The sequence below is a fragment of the Cinclus cinclus genome, chromosome 4 (assembly GCF_963662255.1).
Source record: "Cinclus cinclus chromosome 4, bCinCin1.1, whole genome shotgun sequence".
Lineage (NCBI taxonomy): Eukaryota > Metazoa > Chordata > Aves > Passeriformes > Cinclidae > Cinclus > Cinclus cinclus.
In genome coordinates, this window is record NC_085049.1 from 58692303 (window position 1) to 58713682 (window position 21380).

Here is a 21380-nt window from a genome sequence, read left to right on the forward strand (position 1 = left end):
CAGTGATAATATGCAATCCAGCAGCAGAAACAAAGTGTGGTCTAAGCAGAGGAAGAAAACAGACTGAGGGCCCTTGAGAGGGAAGACACTTGCTTTTTAGCAAGAATCTTTCTTTTTATCAAGTTCTTTGAACCCAGAACTCCAGTCCTTAAAGAACATTTCACTCTCTTTCAGGAAAAATAATGAAAGCTAGCCTCAATGTAAGGTTGACTTTCCTCTACCAATCCAAAAGTCTCTTCAGGACTAGGAGAAAAACCCTGGGTTTTTCTGAAGTAAGGAAGAGAGAACCTGGTGTTTTTAGAAGGGGTCTGTGTGCTTCATGAAATCCACTGGAATTTTGATCACCTTTCCTTCCTTGTGCAAAAAGTAAATAGGACAGTGCACCAAATGCTGTTGTAGCTCCTGAGCAAACGCGTTCTTTTATCCAGTGGTGCCTGCACGCAATTCATCCGTGTGCCCAAAATGATCATCTCCCAGCTCCAGGAGGTCCTGTAATTGTTCCCAGGCATGGTCCTGAGGTCTTTGCCCAACCAGCCCCACCTTGAACTCCAAGCAACAGATCCCATGGCAGCCACAGAGAAGCCGCTGGCAGATTTCCCTTGAGGAGGTGACACAGAAAGCCCTACTCACAAACCTGGGTTGACTTTGCTGCTAACTGTTGCAGAAGCAGAGCTGGGACAGTGAGTGAGTCATGGGGTTTGCAAGTAATCAGCTTTGAGTAGTAAAGAAAAGAGAGCTTGGCTCGCCCAGCGTGGCTGCTCTTTGTTCCCAAGCTGCTGGAGGCAAAATCACGGGAACAGCTCCCTCCTCCTTCCTCAGGGTTCACACCACCTCACACAGGGTGACCCTGGGCCATTTTGCTTCACAGCTCTTCCTCCTGGAAGGAAGGGCTCACACCCTGCTGCTGTCCTCATGTCCCCTGTGCCTCCCCAGGCAGCTCTCTCTGCAGGGCCTTGGCCAGGGTCACCGTGCAGCTGATGGGGGCGAGGAGGAGAGCGCAGCTCCGTGCGAGGACGGAACACGTCTGTCTGTGCGCAGTGCTGCCCGCCACCCGAGAAACCTCCCAAAGAGCTTCCCCCTCCCTGTCACAACACATACCCACATTTTTCCCCACCGTCATTCCGTGACCACGTTTTTCTACCAATCTCAGTTTTACGCTGTCTTCCAGCAGGTTTTTTCCTCTATCTGTCGGACTGATGATGTTCCCTTCCAGAATTATTCTCGTTTTCTGCCCTCCGATGCTGCCAGTCTGGTTCCTTTGCAAGTGTCAGTGAGCTGTCCAGTTAAAACTCACATATGTGTGGAGTTTCTGGTGGGTTTTTTTGTTATTTTAATTTTTATAAAAATGCAACTGTATGCTTCTCCATGAAACACCAGGTTTGGAAACTTTGGGAAGGTAGCCATGGAGGGGGAATAATATACTACCTCATTCCAGAGTGTACCTTCAAGTTCCTAATCAAAACTGATAGTAACTTCTGTGGTTTGGAGAATTTTGTGTTTGTTTGTTTGTTTTGTTTTGTTTTGTTTGGGTTTTTGCTTGTTTAGGTTTTTTGTTTGTTCTGTTTTGATTTTTTGTAATTTTTCTTTTTCACCTGGGCTCCCTGGAGGAGGCGCAATTTTCCACATATTAGAAAAGGAAACTTAATATTTTTCCCCCTCGGGTTTTCTGCCCTGAATTCTGCAAAATCTGTTGCCCCATCCCAGAGTAACTCTTTAATCTGTCCCCTGTTGTGCAGTTGCCATCCTTGTTTCCTCATCTGCTTTTTCTGGCAGAGCATTATTCCTGCTCACTGTCCATGTCCAGCTCACCAGACTAAAGAAAGGCAGATGCTTTGCTGTTGGTATTGCTTTCAGTGCTTCTGACAAGTGCAGACAGCACTGTGCTTTTCTACTATGGATAGTTTCACTTCCAGACTAAGGAGAAATGGCAGCCATTCTGCTTGCTTTGATCTCATTAATAATAAAGGACAACGGGAGCCCTTTTGAATATGAGGAAAAAGCTCAAGTTAAAAAATTAAACAGCATACTCAATTAATTTAGAACCACAGCAAAGCCTTGGAAAGCTGCCATCCTAAATTACTACACATATACAACTCCCAGAAAATAATAATAAGAATTTAAGAAACAAAAAATAACCCTGTGGTCTTGTTGTCCTAATAAGTTTGCTATAGAAGGACAGATGGGAACTTTCCCCAGCATCAGTATTGATCATACCTGTGTGATATTTCCCTTTTGCAAGAGCATGTGTATATATATATATATATATATATATATTTATACATATATAAAAATAGCTCCTGTAGCATAGGGAAGGAACTGGCAGGAATGTGCCCAGTCCTCTTTCTTCTTCAAAAGCTGATTTTTCTGTTGAGATGGAGCTGGGTGATATAAATGGGTACATAGATGATATTACAATTGCTTTCACCTACCTATACTTCAGTTTCCATTTAGATTCAGATAAAGGGGACTCAAAACAGTTTTGCACAGGCTGCTACTGGTGTTGAGTATCACAGTCCAACCAAGTTGGTGGAATGGGAATGTTAAAAGTTAATTAAAATTCTTGTCTGAAGAGCTGCACTACTTCTAGCCTCAGCATAACTGCTGTCTGATAACTCCTGTATGCATGCTGGTTCACTTTCAGGACTAAACACAGTGAAAAAAATGGCAAAAGAGACTGCATAAAAGACTACAGTAGTTTGCAAAACATTTTTCTAATGGGCTGTTTTTTTCATTATAAAACCTCCACATGTTAGCATTGTTTTGCTGAAAATAGATGTATTTAAAATAACTTCAAATAATGTTAATGAAGCATTGTTTTAATTTTGCCTGCAGGAAAAACAAAACGAAGTAGTATTATAAATTATTCTCTATTTAAAACCACTGCCGTCGTATTAACAATTTTTTCCCTTTAGCTGTGGGCTGACAAAATTCTTCCTCCCTTTTCCTTCCAACAATATAATGTGATCTTGACAGCACAACAAATTGAAACTTCTGCTAAGCACTTTGCCCAAGACATGCATAAACTGCTCTTGTTTCTATTGCAGCTGCATGTCTTTCCTGGGTATGACATGTAAAAATAGATAATGTCAAAATAAGCCTACTATATTAAGAACAGTTAGAGATGTGGAGGTGTCTGACTGGGACTTAAAGCTCAGGTCCTGAGCACTAACAGCCATTAAAGATATTTTTATAGTTTTTTTTTGTAAAGCCAGAATGTTAGCACTAATCACGTGACCAACATACAAATTTGAAAATTACATCTGACATCTCCCTAATTTCCTCTTGCTATTTAACTTAATTCTAGTATTCATTACTTTCTTTTTCCTTAAATTGCTCTTTTGTGTTTCTTCTTTGCTGTTACGGGTGGCTTAGAAAGGAAAAAAATAATTGTGTTGAAATCTGCTCTTCTCTATTTTAAATACAAATTCCTTTCTTCTTTTACAGCTCCAAGGCATATGAACTATTACTTCCTCTCTCGCTTATTCCCTGAAAAGTTTCATGAAGGATGCACAAAAATCACTGAGAACTTCTCACCACTCCATCGAAGGAAATGCTGAATCCTTAGCAGGTGTCTCTGCTGAAAGTAATTATTAGGATAAATATTTTTAAATAAGGATAATTGGTATTTAAATGGGATCAAAGTCTTTGTAAATATTTATGTTTTATTCCCCTCGTATATTGATGTATTGATGCCATATGCCTGCTGAAACTTCCCTGAAGTCTTCTAGGAAAAGGATGGATTAAAACGCAGCTTCCAGGGGAAAGATGTAAGAAAGAAAACAATCTAATCATCCTGTGTTTATATAAAGCAAGAGAACGTAAATTGTTTTATTACTTTTTTATGAATCATCTTTCAAACAATGGCAGTCTTCTTTTCCACTGCTGCCTCCATTTTAGACATAAAGAACAGCATTATATCATAGGTTAGATGTCACATTTCGTGTGAAAACACTTAAACATAGGACTCCATAAAGAGCATCAGCACATGCTTGACTGTGGCTTTCCAGAAAGTAACCTTTCTCTGAATCACTATGCAGGTAAGTACTTGGTTCCATTCTGTGTCTACAAGACAGCTGCTGCTTGGGGCATCCAAAGCAGAAAAAAAGACAGGGTTAGCAAAGACCTTTTCTAAAAATATCAGTAGTTTTTAGTGACTGAGTGACTATCCAGAGTTCATTTGGGTACATCGATTAAGAATCTTAGCAAACCTATAAAAAATCATGTTATGGCACTTTTGGAATAAACCAGGGTCAGATCTCAAAAACCCTGACTACAAATTCCAAATATCAAAGCTGTTTCTAAATTCTCATCCTCCCTCATTCCTGCATCCAGAAATGTCCCAATCTGCAAGCACTCTCTATTTGTTTAGAGAAGTACCTTCATGCAGGATTTTTCTAGACTGTATCCCTATCAGATGCAATATTTACAACAAATAAACGTAATTTTAAAAAAGAAGAGGTGATGCATTTTCATAACCTAAGAGTCAAAAGGCTGTGGAATTGACCCCAACTCTGAAGTCCATCTCTCTCTCTGGTTACAGTCTGTGAGAGGTTGATGCTTGGGATGTCTGCAGGCAGGGTCCCAGCCTGATTCTGCAGGAGGCAAAAGGTACACTCATACCACAGCAAGACCAATCCTCAAAGCTAATTTCTCTATCAGAAAGGAAAGACTTTCACCCCAAAGATATCCAACCTTTCCCAGCACATGGAAAGGCACCACAGTGGTGGTGTAATACTGACACCCAGTGGATGAAAACATGCACTGTCACTGTCCAACTTGGTCCCATTTTTGGATAGGACTGGTAGTGGGGAGGCATGAAAAAAACAGGAAGAACTGTTTTGTTCCTAAGCATTTGGACTTTATGAGAACCAGAACCTATCTGGGAGCTGTGAGTCCTTCCAAATCCACAGGTGAACCTGGGTGGGAACTGCTAAGCCATCCATTATAACTTCAAACAAACCAACATCTGCTTGCTTTCTACAGTTCAAATTTGTTTTGTAGTGTGATACGTGTGGTATCTTTTGCTCCTCCAAAATGAAAATATCTGTTTTCCTAGGTTTATGCAAAACAAATCATATTCCTTCACCTGCTACATGTACACCAAAACCCTGAGCAAAACCTAAGAAGGAATGCTCACAAAAGAACACCAATAAGGGGAAAGAGAATTTAAGGAGGGAAATTATTTTATTACTTATGGCAAAGAGAAGGTCAGCATCTTAGACAGATCTTGAAAGCGTGGAACTTGTAATCCTGATGTATTAGCGATTTCTGCTTACAACGTGAAAAATACAGGTGGAGAGACAGGATACAGACAGTTCCCACGTATTGAATAAATAATGAGGAAGAGAGGCAAAGTGCATTCACAAGTTTTATTACAAATTCATATTGATTTATACAGAGCCTTTTGTATTCCTTACAGGACCATAGCGCTGTAACAAGCGTGTGCATATCCAGTACGAAGTCTTACTCATATTAATGGGGCTCTTTTCCCCACCAATCAATGTAAAAATCAATTACCATTACTGAATGGAGAAGGCATCAAAAGATTCATTGCTTTTTACTGACTTTGTGCAGCCTGAGTTTGCAGGGATCCTGTCTGCTGTCCATATCACCAGCACAGTGGCTTTGCTGTGCTGGCAGCTGTCCCTGCTGCTGGTGACTAACCTGTGAAGGGCTCTGTGGCTCTTCCAAGACAAGAGCATGTTTTCACCGAACACCCACAGACCCGTTCACTACGGTGACAGCCACATCACTTCTCTGGAGTTCTCTGTTCAGCTGCTCCACGCTTCTGCTGCTCAGGCTGTAACAGTCTTCTCCCGAGGAGATCAAATGGAAACATTGCACTGGCTCGCAGCCCTGGGTGAGGTCAGGAAGCGGCACTCATCAATGAACAGCAGTCTCCAAATATACTAGAGAATAAGGAGAATGAGCAATAAATTAGGTACAACTCCTGCTCCCAGTTTATCCTCCACAGGTTTCTTTTATCAATGTATTCCCCTGAGTACTTTCCCTGTCAGTTTTGGAGATTTCAATGCTCCTCTGCTAATCCTTTGTGCCACGCAGGCCCTGTTTCTGCAGCGCCCGTTTTGTCGCAGCCGTTCTGCGATGCAGCAGTGCTGCCCCTCACCCGCTCTGCAGTCCCGGGCTCATCCCGGCCTTCACAGCACCTCCCAGGGGAGCGACCCCGGGCCCGCTCCTGCCTCGGCCTCGCACCGACCAGCCCCGAACCCCTGCTTCTGCCTCGGCCACTCCGCGGGTAATGAACGGCAGCATGTACTGGCTAACGATTACATTTAGGAATGACGCCGCGGCCAAAGCAAATCCCTTTGCCCCAAGTTCCCCCGGTCGCGGGTGCCCGTCACGTGCACAGCCGCCCGGGCCACGTGGGGCGCGGCGGGCACGCGCCATCACCCCGCCCACCGTCCTCCCTCCGCGGAGATTGACAGTGAAGTCAACCAATCAAAGGCACGGCCCTGCCTTTCCCCACCCCTCAGCTCCCGGCTGCTGTGTCATCCGGCGGGTGACATCGGGGGCTACCGCCCGCTGGCTGCGCAGGCGTCGCATTGCGGCCAATGAGCTTCGCGAGCTTCACAATTGACACCTATTCAACCCAATAGCTGTCTCGCGTGTGCGCGGAGGGGCGGGGCCAAGCGGACATGTTGTTGGGGACGGCGAGCAGTGTGGCGTCGGTGCCGTGTCGCGGCGCCGCTGAGCGGCCGTAGCCGCTATCGTCTGTGCCCATCACGGCGCCCCGCCCGTGCAGCCGGCAAATGAGTGCACAAAGTGACGTAACCTCGTCTCGGCTGCCGAGGAGCGCGGCTCGATGGGCGGGGTCTCCGCGCTGTTACGGTGTAAAGAGCGCATTCCTTCTCTAATGGAGTCGGAAGATGCGACCCACAGCCAAATCCTTAGGGCGGAGGGGTGGGACGAGTAAAAGCGAGCAAGTGCCCCATTTAAGGGGCAAATCTCGCAGCCAACTGGCAGAGGAAAAAGGGGCGGGAGCCAGTGAGGGATGTGAAGGGGGGGCAACTCTAACCGGTGACAGTCAGCAAAGGCAGCCAATCACTAGGCGCGTAGTGACGCGAGACCCCAATGAAAAGCGCCGGAAGGCGGTGCTCCGCCGTGATTGACGTGCGTGCTGGCTAATGGGCGGAGAGCTCTCCCAGCCTCTTCCCAATGGGCAGCGTGAAGGGGCGGAAAGGGGAGCGGAAGGAGAAGACGAGCAGTCACAATGACCAATCAGCGTGAGAATCGGCGGGGCGCCGTCCAATGGGCGGCGCGAGGGGCGGTGCGGGGGCGTGTCCCGGTGTGTTTGGGTTCGTGCTCCTCGGGGGAGGGAGAGACGGCGGCGAGGAAAGTTTGGTTTAGGTTTTTTTTTTTTTTCCCCCCCCCGGTGGTATTTTTTTGGCGGCGCCGGTGGAGGGGGGGGGGGGGACGGACGCTTTTCGCAGCTTCTTCGCCTTTTGCTTCCTGGGGTTCGTGTTTCCCGGGCGGGCGGAGCCGCCCCCGGCACTGAGAAGAACGGGGGCTCAGCGCACCGCGGCGGCGCCTCGGCGGTGAGTGCGGGACGGGCCCCCTACCTATCCCCCATCCCCGCTCCCAGATCCCGCCGCGGCATTCCCTGCCAGCCTTTCCCGCCCTGCGGACCCTCGCGCCGCCTCTGAGGGGCCTCTGGCGCCGGGCCGCGGTGCCGCGGGCGGGGGAGGGACGGGGGGGCCGGGCCGGCGGGAGGGGCCCCGAGCGGCGGCGGCTCAAGGGCGCTGCCCCGGCGGCGGGGGAGCGGCCGCTGCTCCCTCCCCGACCCCGCCGAGTGCCTGTCCCGGGGCACAGCCGGCCGAGCGCTGCCCGCTCCTCGCCTCACGTGCGGCCGCGGCTGCGCCCCGGTGCCCCCCGCCGCCCCCTCCGGCTCCGCGCAGGGCCCCGGGGAAGAGCCCGCTGGATCGGCCAGGCCGGGCTGGAGGTACAGCGGCGGAAAAGACTCCGAGGAGCCTTTGCGTGTGGATGGGGGGGGGGGGAAAGTGCCGTAATGTGGGGACAGAGCCGAGGTTGCGTTGGTACCACTGCAAACCGCGCTGGATGAGTGGAACGTGATGCTGGTTAAAATGTGTGTGTGTGTGTGTATATGTGATGGGTGGGTGGGAAGAGTGACCGTCTTCAGAGATGAGTCCCGGGGGGAAAAAAGTTTTCCCAGCTGTTTGTAGCAAAATGAGGGAATGTTTGTTTCTGGAAACGCTTCGCTGGTTGTGGATAAGCGCTGCTTGCGGAGTGGTTATCTTGCAAGCTCAGATCTGCTTTACGAAAGTGTATGTAGGAGGATCTACTACAGTATACAGCTGAGGCTTGTTGAATAAACCGAAGACTCAACAAAGTGTTTCCCTAGCTAAAGTAGAGATGCTTAGTGCTGTAAACAGCACTTGTTTTTCCATGGTAACGTTTCACTGACCTCAAGAACGTTTGTTAAGATATCTCTTTGTAAAGTTGACTCTTTTGTTGTTTTTACAAGCCATTAATTACTGTTTTTAAATCATGAGAGTTTTAAATCATGGTAGAGTTGAGTGTCGTGTTGAGAACCTCTACAAAAACTGACTTTTTCTGCAAGACTGTAGGTAGGTCTTCGGGGGTTGTACAGCTCTGTATTTGAAAGGTCTGTTTTACCTCGTGTTTTCCAGTAATATTGCTGTTCATACGAATGGATTTTGTAAATTAGTTCGTGCTGCAAGCGATAACTTTGACTCATAGGGTTATTCAGTATGTACACAAGTTTAAGCAGCTTTGTAGTTAGCTCGTCCATCCTGAAGTTGCTCAGCAATGCCCTCCTCTCCTGTGGTGACTCTCTAAGGGTGCAGATTCCTTGGAGTGCTAGCGGTTGAGATGTGAGTGAATGCTCTCATCTGCTGCATTACCCAAGGCCCCGAATTGTAAGACAAGCTCCAGTTTTTCTACGTGAGCCGTGGCTAGTGCAGGGTCTGCTGGGTAGATGTATCTGGGTTTGCAGGGGTGACTTTTCACCTGAGTTTAAGTGAGTTGCAGATGTAACTAGACAATGCCTCAGCGAAGAAATTGCCCTGCAAAAAGTTGAGGCTGGAGATGGGGGAAGGGAGCCCAGAGAGGTACTAGCTTTGTGTTAGAGTTTCTGCTGTGAGGTCTTTGGGCAGGTAAGGTACAGGCATATCTGTCTTAGTAGAGAGTAGGTGAGGTAATCTTTATAAATTTATTTTTATCTTGTTTAGCTATACTGCGTGTGTGCTGATGGGCAAAATATAATTGGGATGCTTAAAGGGAATCACCTGAATCCTGTAATACGGAAGTCCTGGTAAAAATGTGATAATAAACCAATCAGTTTCTCTTGATTAGGCAGACTTGTGAATTAATGCATTACTCCAGTTTCTGTATACCTGCAAATTTAGCTAGAGATCTACACTTTCATTTAAATAATAAGTTAAAACATTTGGACATAAATGCCTTGACAGAGCTTAATCTGCTAGAGTTTGTGTGATTGAATAGTGCAATAAAACTTTTAGGTTGAGTACGTGTCATGGCTTTACTTGGTGATGTTTATTTCGTCATTAAAACTTGATGTTGGAGGATGATTTCAGAGGAGGAAGCTTCAGGAGAGAATTTTGTGTAGCTCTGAGGTACCATATTTTACCTTACATCTGCTTACTGTCATAGCAAGTAAGAAATCAGATTTTTTTTTTTTCAGAAGTAATGCATAATAAAAATACGTAGACATAGCTACATCTAGAACAGTGGGTTGAATGGCTGCAATCAGAATGATGGAAAGAATTGAAGGACTGCTATAAAATTACTAATTTGAAAATATGTTCAAATGGGGTTTGTTCTCTTGGGTTTTCAAGTAATTTTTATTTTTCTTTCTGTTTCCCTCCGGTAAAGCTGGTGTATTTCTGCTCACAGAAGAGATTGGATTTACAATTAAGCAGTATGAAGTGGAGATCATAGAATAAGTCTAAGAAGCTTATTTATTGACTTGAATGAGTTTATTAATAGTCTGCTTAATGGTTTGGTTACTCTATTCTCCATTTTCTGCAAAATGCTTGGATGCAGAGTCTGTTCTAGTTGCTTATTGCCATTATTGTGTTTATTTTCTTGGAAATCTTTTTATGTATAGATATTGTCTGCTTTGTGCAGCAGTAACAGCTAACAGTCATTTTCCAGTTTCTTTGCAATGGCTTTCCTCTGTCATTGCTCATAGTGCTGCTATTAGGTTCACAAATTCTGCAGTACTTCTACTTACAGCATTCCTAGCATCTTACAGCTTTTCACGTCCTTTCATCGGTTTTTATTTTTCACTCAGCCCTGTGTAATTTGGGTCAGTAAATGTGTTTTTGTGAAGAACTGGCATTGTTTTTTTTTCACAGGATAAATAAAGCATGTTTAGCACATAGATAAAGGAGGGAAGTAGCTGATAGTAGCGCATGCGTGCCACTGGTTTTCTTTAAAGCTAAAAGTTTTCTGTCACCTCAGTGTTTATAAAATATTTTGGCTCTGTATTTTGCTTTTAATGATCTGTTTCTAGCATTTTCAGAAATTTTAATCATTAAATGTTTCGCTGTCTAAGGGAAAGAGAATGTCAGTTTTCAGTTCTAATGGCAAGAACCTAGCGCAGAGATGCTGAGCAAACAGTAACATGCATTTCTAGTAATTTCACCAGCTGTGGTAGAAAAATACATATATTTTTGTTAGCAGTTTCCCTTAGCTTAGCATTTGCTGTCTTTCTCCATTTTCAGATAAAATGTGTATGCTAAGGTTGCTTGTTCTTTTAGCAAACAGAGTGTGGAATATGAAGAATTAACGTTAATTTCTTGTGAATTAAAACTGAACTTTTGGTTACTATCTGCTAATAAAAATAGGGACACTTTTTGGTACTTGGGCCAGCTGTCACTGTCAGACAAGTGGTTGCCTGCTGGTATTTCTGCCTGTGAGGTGACCGGGGTGAGAGTAATCAGGATATTCTGATTGCTGTTCCCTGTCCCTTTCAGTGGACGTAAAACTCTTATACTTCCTTACATTTCTCTTCTTTACGTGCCTTCTTTACGTTGCACTTCTACTCGTTATTTTTTATTTCTTCAGGGAAATAAACATGCTTTGCTCAAGGCGTTGGTGTCACTTATTTTTTTCTCCTTTTAGAGCAGTAGGCAGTGAGTACATTAAATTTATTTTTTCCCTTTGCCTTCTTATAGCGGTTAGAGGGAGAGGGTGTTTTTGCACTTATTATGGTTTGCATCATGTTGTTGGGGAATGTTCTGAGGTTTTGAAGTTTTCATCAGTGTAAGGGTTGTGGTTGGAGTTTGGATGTTCTCCGTGTTTACCATGTAGTGAGCTATGGAGATGACCTTTTCCAGTTTCAGCTAGTCAGTACGGATTGCGTTTCTGGGCCCTGCCAGCTTTAGTAGTTCTGAAATTGGATATCATGCATGTATTTCCTGATTTAATGTCTGTGGATTAGAAAAAAGCACAATAGTTCCTCTGTGAGAAAATCTGGGAAGCAAGTTAATGTTCTATCCGAGACTTGCACTGTTTAAATTTTTTTAAATATCTGCTTAAAAAGTAAAATGGATCTGAAAGCAGCTCTTAGCCAGTTTAGTTTTTGAGTTGGTGGAGTAACATCCTGCTTGTCAGGAGAAAGGGGAGGTATCATAAGGCAGCACTTGTGCTGTGTGCTACAGGATACTGGTCAGAATAAATGTGTAAAAAATAACCTGGAGGTTGATATATTTTGACTGTGTTAGACAGAAGATGGGAGGTGGAAAGCTAATTAGCGGATGAAAGGATAAGAAGTAAAGTTGCAAAACAAAGAGTTGATAATTTTAGATAGCCTGACAGAGGATTAGTCAAAAGGTGATACAATAATATCATGTTGCTTGTGTGAGGGGAAGTCCTCTAATCCATCTAAATGAGTAATGAAGTAAAAGTCATTGATGTTTTTACTTGCATTTAATTTCTATAATTTTGTTATGACTCTTGACTGTGTCATAAAAAGTGCTATAAAGAAAAAGAGCCTGGCAGAGTTTTTCAGTAGTCTGTTGGGTTTTTCATTAGTAAAGTCTATTCCGTAACAGGAGAAGTGTATGCCCTTTGATTTGGTAGTAGTCTACAAAGAACATAGCAGAAGAAAGCCAACAGTATTTGCAAAAGCTAAATTTGAAGATTTTTCAGATTCTAGCCTTTGTTTTGCTTGTTGGAAATGCTTCTTCCTGTTCCTCTCATAGTCTTGTGTCCTAGGGTCACAGGGTTTTTTTTTTCCTACTCGAGTCCCTCGTATTTTCTTACAACAAACACTGGTTGTACCTGCAGTTCTCTAATGTGTTGTTCACGTGGCAAAAGCAGACTTTGTGAGAGAGTTTCACAAGTTAAATTAAATGTATGATTTTAAATCCAGAAGCCGAGTGTTTGGAAACGTGTCAGTTTGCCTTCTTGTTTTAGGACTGCCCAATAGGTCTCCACCTGATCAGAGCTAGGAAACTCCTGGGCTGTTCCATCCATGGCAATATCATTTCCAACTTCCCTGGCCCTGTGACCTCTCTGCAGAAGTCTCAGGACAGCAGCACATGAGTGGCAGGAAAGATAGGAAACCACCTCTGGGGAGTACAAGGAACTCTTCAGGGACTTGCCAGTCTGCTGTGAACTAAATATATTTTGGCTTTAGGGTGATCCACCAATGACAATGGGAGTAGGTCCTCTTGTCTCGCTGCTTCTTAGAGCCAAGAGATACAAATTACTGAGCACTTTGGTGTCACTGTCCTCTAGTTATAAACTTCTCTGTCTTAGGACCTGAAGAGACCCAGCTTGTCCAGCTCTTGTCCTGGACGTTTGAGAACATTTTAGCTCTCTTCTGGGACATTTGGGGATCCTTAGAAAGAATCTGATTTCTCTTTCTGGAGAAGATGAAAGTATCACAGAATACATTTTATTTTCTTATTACAGCTGATGATATATTCTGCTTTTTATATAGCAGTACAGTAACTTTATGATTTAAAAGTTTTTCCAGAAGTTAGATTTTGTAGGAGATGAAATCACCTGTACACTCGCTTTACCATTACAGTGAAACACCATTTCAAATGTGAGGTTTCTGTTGCTTGTACACTATGACTTGAGCAACCATAAATTAATAGCATTAGAGGATGCAACTAGCATGAGGAGCTTGGGGAAAAGCGTTAGGATAATGTTTTGATTTAAAAAATTTGCCTCTGAGGCAGAGGAAGGAAATGTGTCCCCTCAGCTTCTTACAAAGACCAAAATATTCTGAACTCCAGAATGAGTTATCATCTGTCTTTGATCTGAAGCAGCTCAAACTCCCTTTAAGGAAGAAGGCCATAATACATATTGCTCTAAACAGCTGCTTTAAAGCATTTTCAGCTACTTTTATGAGGTTTAGTATCTTTCTTTGTGACTCTCTCTGTGATTTTTATGGATTGAGATTTTTCCTGGATGTATAGTGTTGTTATAACAGCATTCTTATATTGCTGTCAATACAGCAGTTTCACTCTGTGTTGGGAATTTTGTCTACTCTAATAACTATGTTTGGGGTTTTATTTTGGAGGTGTTGTTTGGTTTTAAAGTTCCACTTAACTGCTTCAAGTAAGAAGCTTAAAAAAAAAGCACTTTGGCACAAACAAACGGGTGTCTATGCAGGATATTTTACTGTTACAGCCATTGTAATTTAAATTCTTATCCTTCCATATGTATTTGGGTTCTGAGATAAATTTGTTTAAATTTTTAGTGCTTTTTGTTTGTCAAATGGCTGAGATTCTGCATTACCAGGTTTGAGTTGCATTGTATCAGGTGCCTATTCTTGCACATTAAAAATGCAGATGAGTCTTCTTTTGAAGAGAACAAAAATGAGAGTCAAGCCACAGTGTTTATTTGTGACTGTTAAGATTCACCCCGTTTTTCATTGACACTGCAAAAAGATTCCATGCTTAATATTTTCTCACATTTGAAATGGTTCCTCACATTTAAAATGGATCTTGTCTATACTCTTCCCTATAGTACTACAGTATTTCCCTGTCCCTCATAGCAAGTATCCTTTTTGTGGTGATTTCATACAGGCTCAGCTCATGTTTTTCCTAGCCCTTCAAGGCGAAGCAGGATAATAAAGCTAAAATCAAGTTTTTCTTATTTATAGCTGTGCTTTTTGCTTGGCTAAATGTTTGGGTGCTTTAGGATCTGCTCATCTACTTTCTGCAGCTGGTGTGGTGACAGCCTGAAGAACAGGTGTAGATTTTAGTTGGTGTTCTATGTTTCTGTTATATTTAATAAAAGCTATGGGGAAGTTGCCGATGTTTCTGAATGCCACTCACTTTGCTAAATGGTGCTTGAAAGGAGGACGATGTATTTTATTGCAGAGCTAGGCTTTTTCACACATTTTTTAAACTCCATAGTTGCTGTAGATTAGCTGTCTGTAATTTTATTTTCTTGGCCTTTTTGATTTTCAGAGTATTCAGAGACACAACCAAAACTGGCTGATTATACTCTCATTTGTTGCAAGTTAACTCTTCTGGTTCTTTTATATTCCAAGTCTAACTTTCTCTTCCCTGTCCCTGGCAATTTGTGTGTTGCAGAAAACAGATTCATATTGAGAGAAGCTTCCTGTTGATTGAAAACTAAGTTAGACTGTGGAGAAAAGAGATAGAAGTCCCATTGTATCAAATACTTTTTAACATTGTCTAATAAGCAAAGGAAAACGCCCCTGAGAGTGTTACAATGTGGTGGCCCCAGGGCAAGAGTACAGTGGCATAATGAGTTTGTTCCCTCTCCAGCTCCAACCCTGGACTTAACCAGTTCTGGGTAATGTTGCTTTCACCAGTTGAAGGTAACTAGATAAAGTGGCACTGCCTTGTGTATGGATACATATATCAGCTTATCTCACCCCTGACACAGCTGGGTATGTAAATAAATTAAAAGTAACTCTAGTCTTACAAAGTTTGGAGAAAAAATAACTGAGAATTTGTGTTACTGCATTTTCAGATTTTACAAAGGATGAACAAAAAGTAACATGTAAGTGAAGAACATTCAAAAGTAGGAGGAAATTTCAAGAATTAGGTTGCTTTAATCTGTTGTGAGAGCTTCACTGTGAAAATCAGTTGTCATGTAGTTCAAGTAGGTAGTCTAAAGGCAGACTTTTATGGTTTTGGTCACAATAGTAAAGCTAGGTTACATTTCTTTTAAATACCACTTTCAGGGGAAATTAGAAAGTTAAAGAACTCTTTTGTGCCAAAAATTTTGTCTCCTTACCTCACACATAGTTGAGCAGGTCTGAAGCTCTTCTTGCAAGTAGTTCCAAATTCAGTAGTACTAACTAAACGTGTTCAGCAAAGATTGCAGTGTTGAGGACAAGCATTGTATTTGTAATAACTTGCATTGTGTTTTTAAATCTAAAAAATTAGCCACAAAAATGAGTGTATTGCCTCATTTATTTGAAGACTGAAAAAACATCGTTGAATATAAAACAGATTCTTGAAAATTAGCTTCCTGTTCCTTTCTTCAGTGCTGAAATAGCTGAAAAGTATAATTCAGACTGATGTCATACTATAAATATTGACGAAGTTCTATTTGGCAGCTGGTTGTGTTCAAAGTTGGTGTTTGCAATTACAGTTTAGAATTATTCGCTTAACAACTCAGCATTTGTTTTCTTTGACAATAATAGTGTTAAGATCTTGGACTTCACTGCATGTATAATCATGTTAGTGGGAAGTCAAAACGTCTTTGTGTAAGAGAACCTCTTTGTTATTAATTATTAGTAGTGAGATAAAAATGGAACGTTACTTTGTAAAATCTCTGGGTGTAAGCTATAAAAGAGTGAAGTTTAAAAAAAGAGAAAAAGCAGATTGTGGCTTAAGCTTTGTTCTCCATCGCACTGCCCTGGCCTTCTTCCTGGCTGAGTCTGGCCATCCTCTTGTGCCCGAGGCTGCATTACGAGGTGCAGTGCCCTAGAGCCTGTCTCGGGATGCTTGTCTGCCTTCATGGCTTCATGGCTGCTGGAGGATTTAGCTCCAGAATTGCCATGTTGGTGTGAATTCCTTAACAATACAGCACTTATTGTAAAAGCAAACAAAGCAAAAGGATAGTTGAACACAGGAAACTTTGATACCCTTCTAATTAAACACAGGAATATTGTAAGAACTCGATAGTTTGAAACGCACGCTCTCTTCCAATCCTGTGCTGCATGTGAATGGTTTTTAGTAGTGTTGTCTTTAGCTCTTGTAGCTGCTTCTCTCAGTGAATAAGCCACCGTTCTCCTTTTGCTCTGCACAAGGCTGCTTACCACCTTATCAGTTTAATTTAGTTACTGCTGCTGGGTTTGATAAACATACTGCTGCATAGGACTTGATGAGTCTACTTGATGAGTGTTACTGGTGGTTCAAAAGGAAACCTTCGATCTTGAGTTGACTGTAGTGGTATGAATAATCTGGCAGGATGATTCTGTTGGGATTATCAGCAGTAAAGGAGTTATTTATATCTTTCAGGTTTAATGTTGAGCTGTTGAGAAGCAGGCTTCTCGCTCAGCACAACATTTTGCTTAAGATGGAGAAAAATGCTTCATGTCTCTGCTCTAGTATAACATCCTCTCTTCACCTCCTTAAAAGGCTCTGGTCCTCTGCATTCTGAAGATTGTCACTTTGCAAGTTCCCTGAAATAAAGGCTCGGTTGCACTGGTGTAGCTCCAACAGTGCTGAATACTTGGGAATGCTGGTATACATGGATTGCTGGCATTTTGAGCATGTTGATTGTGGGCCGTTTTTGCCACTGGGGCACCATTAAATGCTATGATGGTTGTAATGCTTATGGTAACGACTGCTTTTGTGCCTTTGGGATTCCCAGCATTGCTACTGTTAACAAATATTCGAAGAATTAGCAGTGTGAAGTAGCTCTTTTCTGTGCCTGAAAACCGGTAATTTGCAAGACCTAATAGAACCAGAGATGAACAATTGAAAAGATTGCAGGTTTTTTTAAGTTATAGTTTGTTTCCAACTTTACAAAACAAATCTCTTGAGTGGGTACAACTTTGTGGGGTGTAAAAAGCAGCTGGTATTCTTAACTCACTGTGTTTTAATTCCTTGCTGCTCCAGGTATGACACAACTCTTACTGTGATGCTGACTGTCAAGAAGATGCTATCAGACAGTTAAGACACAGCACTCCCAAAAACATTGTGGTGTAGAGTGTGGAAGGTCTTGAAGAGAAAAAGTAGGAATAATTTTGAGGGCACTTTGTTACCTACGTATCTTGTACTACACACTTATATGTTTATATGCACTTAAATGTGTGTGTATATATGCTTCAGTCATAGTGAAAAGAGAAAGTGGAACAAAGCACAAAGGCCTTTGGAAAACTTACCTACTTGGCAGCCTTTGGCTGGTTATAGTCGGGATGTAATCTTGATTACAGTTGAGAAGTGATGTGTAGTGTTTGTAGTGTACAACAGACTTCTGTGGCAAAGTGAGGACAAATACCTTTTATGTTCACTGTAACCTTTAATGGATTCTTTAGCAAAATCGGTGTGAGCAGAAAAGAAGTGGGGTTTATGCTGCTTTGTACAGTAGAAAGTGGCAAAGAGGTGTAAGCAAAACATTTTTTAAAACAAGCTTTTCAGTCTACTTTTACTGGGAGGAGAAACGTTTAGCATATTAAATATTATTTATGTAAATGGTTTGGAACACTGGGAAGGTGAAGTATTCTGTCCTTACGTTTCAAGACTGTCTTTAGGCTAGAGCCAGGATTTTCTAAATTGAAAATCTGATTTAGGACCGTTTGAGAAGTACAGTTTTGCATGTTTCACTTGTCTCCCTTAACAATGAATCAAACATCTTTGATAAGGAAGATTCTTTGATGAGAAAAAACCCCACCAGTTCACTAATGATTGGATTTTCTTGAGCAAATTGTGTTGTATAGTCCATTTTAAACCCCCTGACATCTTCAGGAGTGCTCTGTTTTATGGAATGATTTATATTTGAGCTGTTCATGTAAAAAGACTTAAGTGCTGTGAAGTGGGACTTGTGTTTTGTTCATATAGGTTGTCTTTAACTTCTTCATGGTCCTTCTGTTCTCATGTTACTTTAGAAGAGCAGTATAGACTAATGTATATGATATCTATTCCAAGTTACAGCTATTTATCTTGTTCAAAGTATTTGTGTTATAGCTACATGAATAGCTGCAAAGTTTTCCATATGTTACGAAAAGAAACATTGCAAAGAATTTAATACTGAACAAAACAAGAAGTTCTGCAGCCAACACTAAATTAAACATAATAAACACCCTTTCTCATGTCATGTTTTGCTGTAGAACACCACAGTGATTTCTGTGGGCTATGTGACTGCCATTCCTGAATATTTCTCTGGAATTTATTTTTTTGTGAGAGATAGAGGATTTCTGCCTTTTCCCATTCCTCCCAGCTGCTTTGTTTAGAGTGATATCTTTAGTTCATTTTTCCTTGAAGTACTAATCCTTCCTGGATTTCCTTCTACCTAAGTAATGCAAAGAGATTGTTCTAAACCATGTGAAATAAAGAGGTTGCGAATCCTCTTCTCAAGCACCAGTAGTAGCTCTCCTTCTACCAAATTATTGGTTACAAGGTGTTTCCATCTTCAGCCTTGAAAAGTGGAGAACTACCATCACAGTGAGACCTGAGTTGTCCTGAGTATTTTTTATAGTACATCATGACTATTACACTGCTGCTGTGCTGTAGATGAAATACCATGAAATATTTCTGTGTTATTCTAAAGTTGTGAATGACTTGAAGCCGACTTCCCAATATCCTGATTGAGTATGTGATGTTTTTATTTACATCAGCAGCTGATTTCTGTGAGATGATGTTTTAAGACAGCTTGGGGCCTTTTGAGCAGAGTGTGCTCTTGGTTGCTTTATCAGAATCACCCCACAGAAAAAGTCAGAACCAAGTTCAAGATTTAAGTTTGCATCTGTAAAACATTTACTCGCTAAGCAAAGGGACAGGTAAACCACAGTGGCAGGTAGGACTCCCTTTTATCACCAAATGTATTTTCTAGTCAGAAATTGGTTGAATGGAAATCATGCCCAGAAAGCTCTTAGTTAATGCTAGAAGATCGGGGGGGGGGGGGGGGGGGGGGAAATGGGTTTATGGCTGTTAGTCCAATGACAGGAATGTTTTGTTCCTAAATAATGCTGTGCATTAAGGAGTAGTAACCTACAAAATGATGCAATGAGTTTAGAAAAATATCACTTTTTTATATCCCTTACAACAAACCTGAATAATGGCAACTGGAATAACTTAGATTTTTGTAATGTTACTTTTATTTCCTGCAAGTTGGTTACATTTTGCAAAACCAAAACTGAAGTATTTAGTACTAGCTGTGGTTAAGACAGATTATGTATGATTTTGAAGTGGGCTTGGTTGTTAGCCAGTGCAGTGCTGCTATGTTACTCTTTTGAAATAGAATTAAATACCTAACAATTGGTAGGTATGGGATTCATTTTTGCACATAATATTCAGTATTCAGGAGTTATTGTGGGATTACATAATCCCTTCCCTTGACTGCAAGGAACCACACTTATGTGTTTTCTCTGTTCTTGTAGAAGAAACCAGTTTCACCCCGTGTTTTGCCCAGTTGTGAGCAGAAATTATGTTTCTAGAGCCTCCTACTGTTGTGTTGTATCTCATAGTCAGTAGGGGATTCTCTAACACGTGCTACCAGGGTTTACTGTTTTTCCAGGTGTGGATGGGAGGTTATGGGGAGAATTTTAAGAAAATATTTTCCTGATGGCAGCCTATTCCTTTCACTTCTATGCACCTAGGTTTACTTTGGAGCTTTGGAGACAGTTGACTTTTGTTTTTATATTTTTTAATTTACTAATGACCACAGTTGGTCAATGTTTTAAATTTTTTTTTTGTCTCCTTTTAGGGTTTCGTTTTTGCACTGAATGTAGCCAGGACGGATCCTTGTGGGCTTTGGCAGCCCTTGGAAACTGTCAAAGGTAAAAATCAACCCAAGCTCAGTATTGTGATCTTGAAAGTTAGAGGTGAGAAGAACAATAGCCTGTGCTGGTTCTTAAGATTCTGTAGGATGTGTATCTGTTTTCCAATGTGTTATTTCCTATAGGTTTGCATGCGAAGTTTGCTACTGACTGATGTGATTTGATTCTGTAAGCTGAAGTTGATATGTATGATGTATCATTTCCTTTGAAAATATGGTAATTTATGTTGAGATTTTTTAAGTCACTGGAATTGGTAAGTGATTATTTCCTATAAGCAATAAAGTCATAATTGAGGGGTTTTTTTATCTTCTGAGTGCTCTTGCTTTCAGAGCAACTTGAATTTAAAGTGACAAAAATACTCCGTTCTTCCTCTGTACATTAAATTTTATGTTGCTTTTGTACATTCTTAACAGACTCAATGTATTACAATGCTTTAACAATTAAATACAATATGGCTGGATCATGTATTAAAAATGAACATTTTCTCTACCTAGAGACTGGTGACAGTGATCATGTGTCGATACAATTGTGTCAAATAAGCAGAGTCCCTTTCAAGACAGACTTTAGCCAAGTAGTGCCTTGTTCTAACTGCTCTTGTTTCAAGTATGCCATGTATACAGGATCACTGTCTTGGAAGAGTGCTCGTGTGCCTGTTTTGCTTTGTGAGGGAGTTTGGGACCTACCTTCAATTTCTGCTTACTGTGTGTAATGGTGACAGTTGGCACAGCCTTGTCCTTCAGGGGGTTTCTATTGGGTCATATCCAATTTAGACTTGGGAATTCACAGGAATCACGTTTGGTTTTACATTAATAAGTGCTTCTCTCACAGCTGAACTCTTTAGAAGCTTGAAGTAGGTTTTTTCTTCATTATCAAGTCAAGAACAATTTTTCTCTTTAGTCCATATTTGATTCCTGCTGCCAATCAAAAAAAATAAAAGGGCTGCTGCACGAAAGACCCTTGAATTAGACAGTGTTTAGTTCCAGTGATGTCTGTGTGCTGAAACCAAGTTTGAAATTATTGGAATTCCAGTTCTCTTGCTGTTGAGGACCTTGTGTTTTTTCATGCTGGACCTTTCTGTGTGGAGGGAAAATTAGGCCTAGAGAAGGTACCTTGCTTACTGGTATTGGTTTTCAGAGATTTATAAGTTTATGGAAATTTTGTTCAGGTTTTGCTTGCCAGGGTGTGTTAGAATGCAGTAGTGCAGAGTTGGTGTCCATAAGGACACTGTGCTGTTCTGAGTGGCTGGTAGCTGCATCTGTCTTGCTGGTCCCAGGAAACAAAGTGAGTGCATCTTTGCTGCAGAAAGAGATGGAGCAAAAATAGGACTAAATATCAAAGTGGATTGTCCCAAAACCATACTGTTTAATGGCAGGACAGTATTGCAGTAGGCATTAAAGTTTGTAAGAAATCC

At 41.8% G+C, this 21380-nt stretch overlaps 1 protein-coding gene across 3 annotated transcripts in view; it reads left to right on the plus strand.

The window, feature by feature from the left end:
* The first annotated feature begins 7362 nt into the window (after positions 1-7362).
* TNRC6B (trinucleotide repeat containing adaptor 6B) overlaps positions 7363-21380 on the plus strand; it is a 125026-nt gene continuing 111008 nt past the window's right edge. For all 3 annotated transcript variants that reach the window (XM_062492190.1, XM_062492191.1, XM_062492194.1), the window contains exons 1-2: positions 7363-7556; positions 19897-19969. The gene's annotated coding sequence lies outside the window, so the exon portion shown is untranslated. The remainder of the gene's footprint in view (positions 7557-19896; positions 19970-21380) is intronic.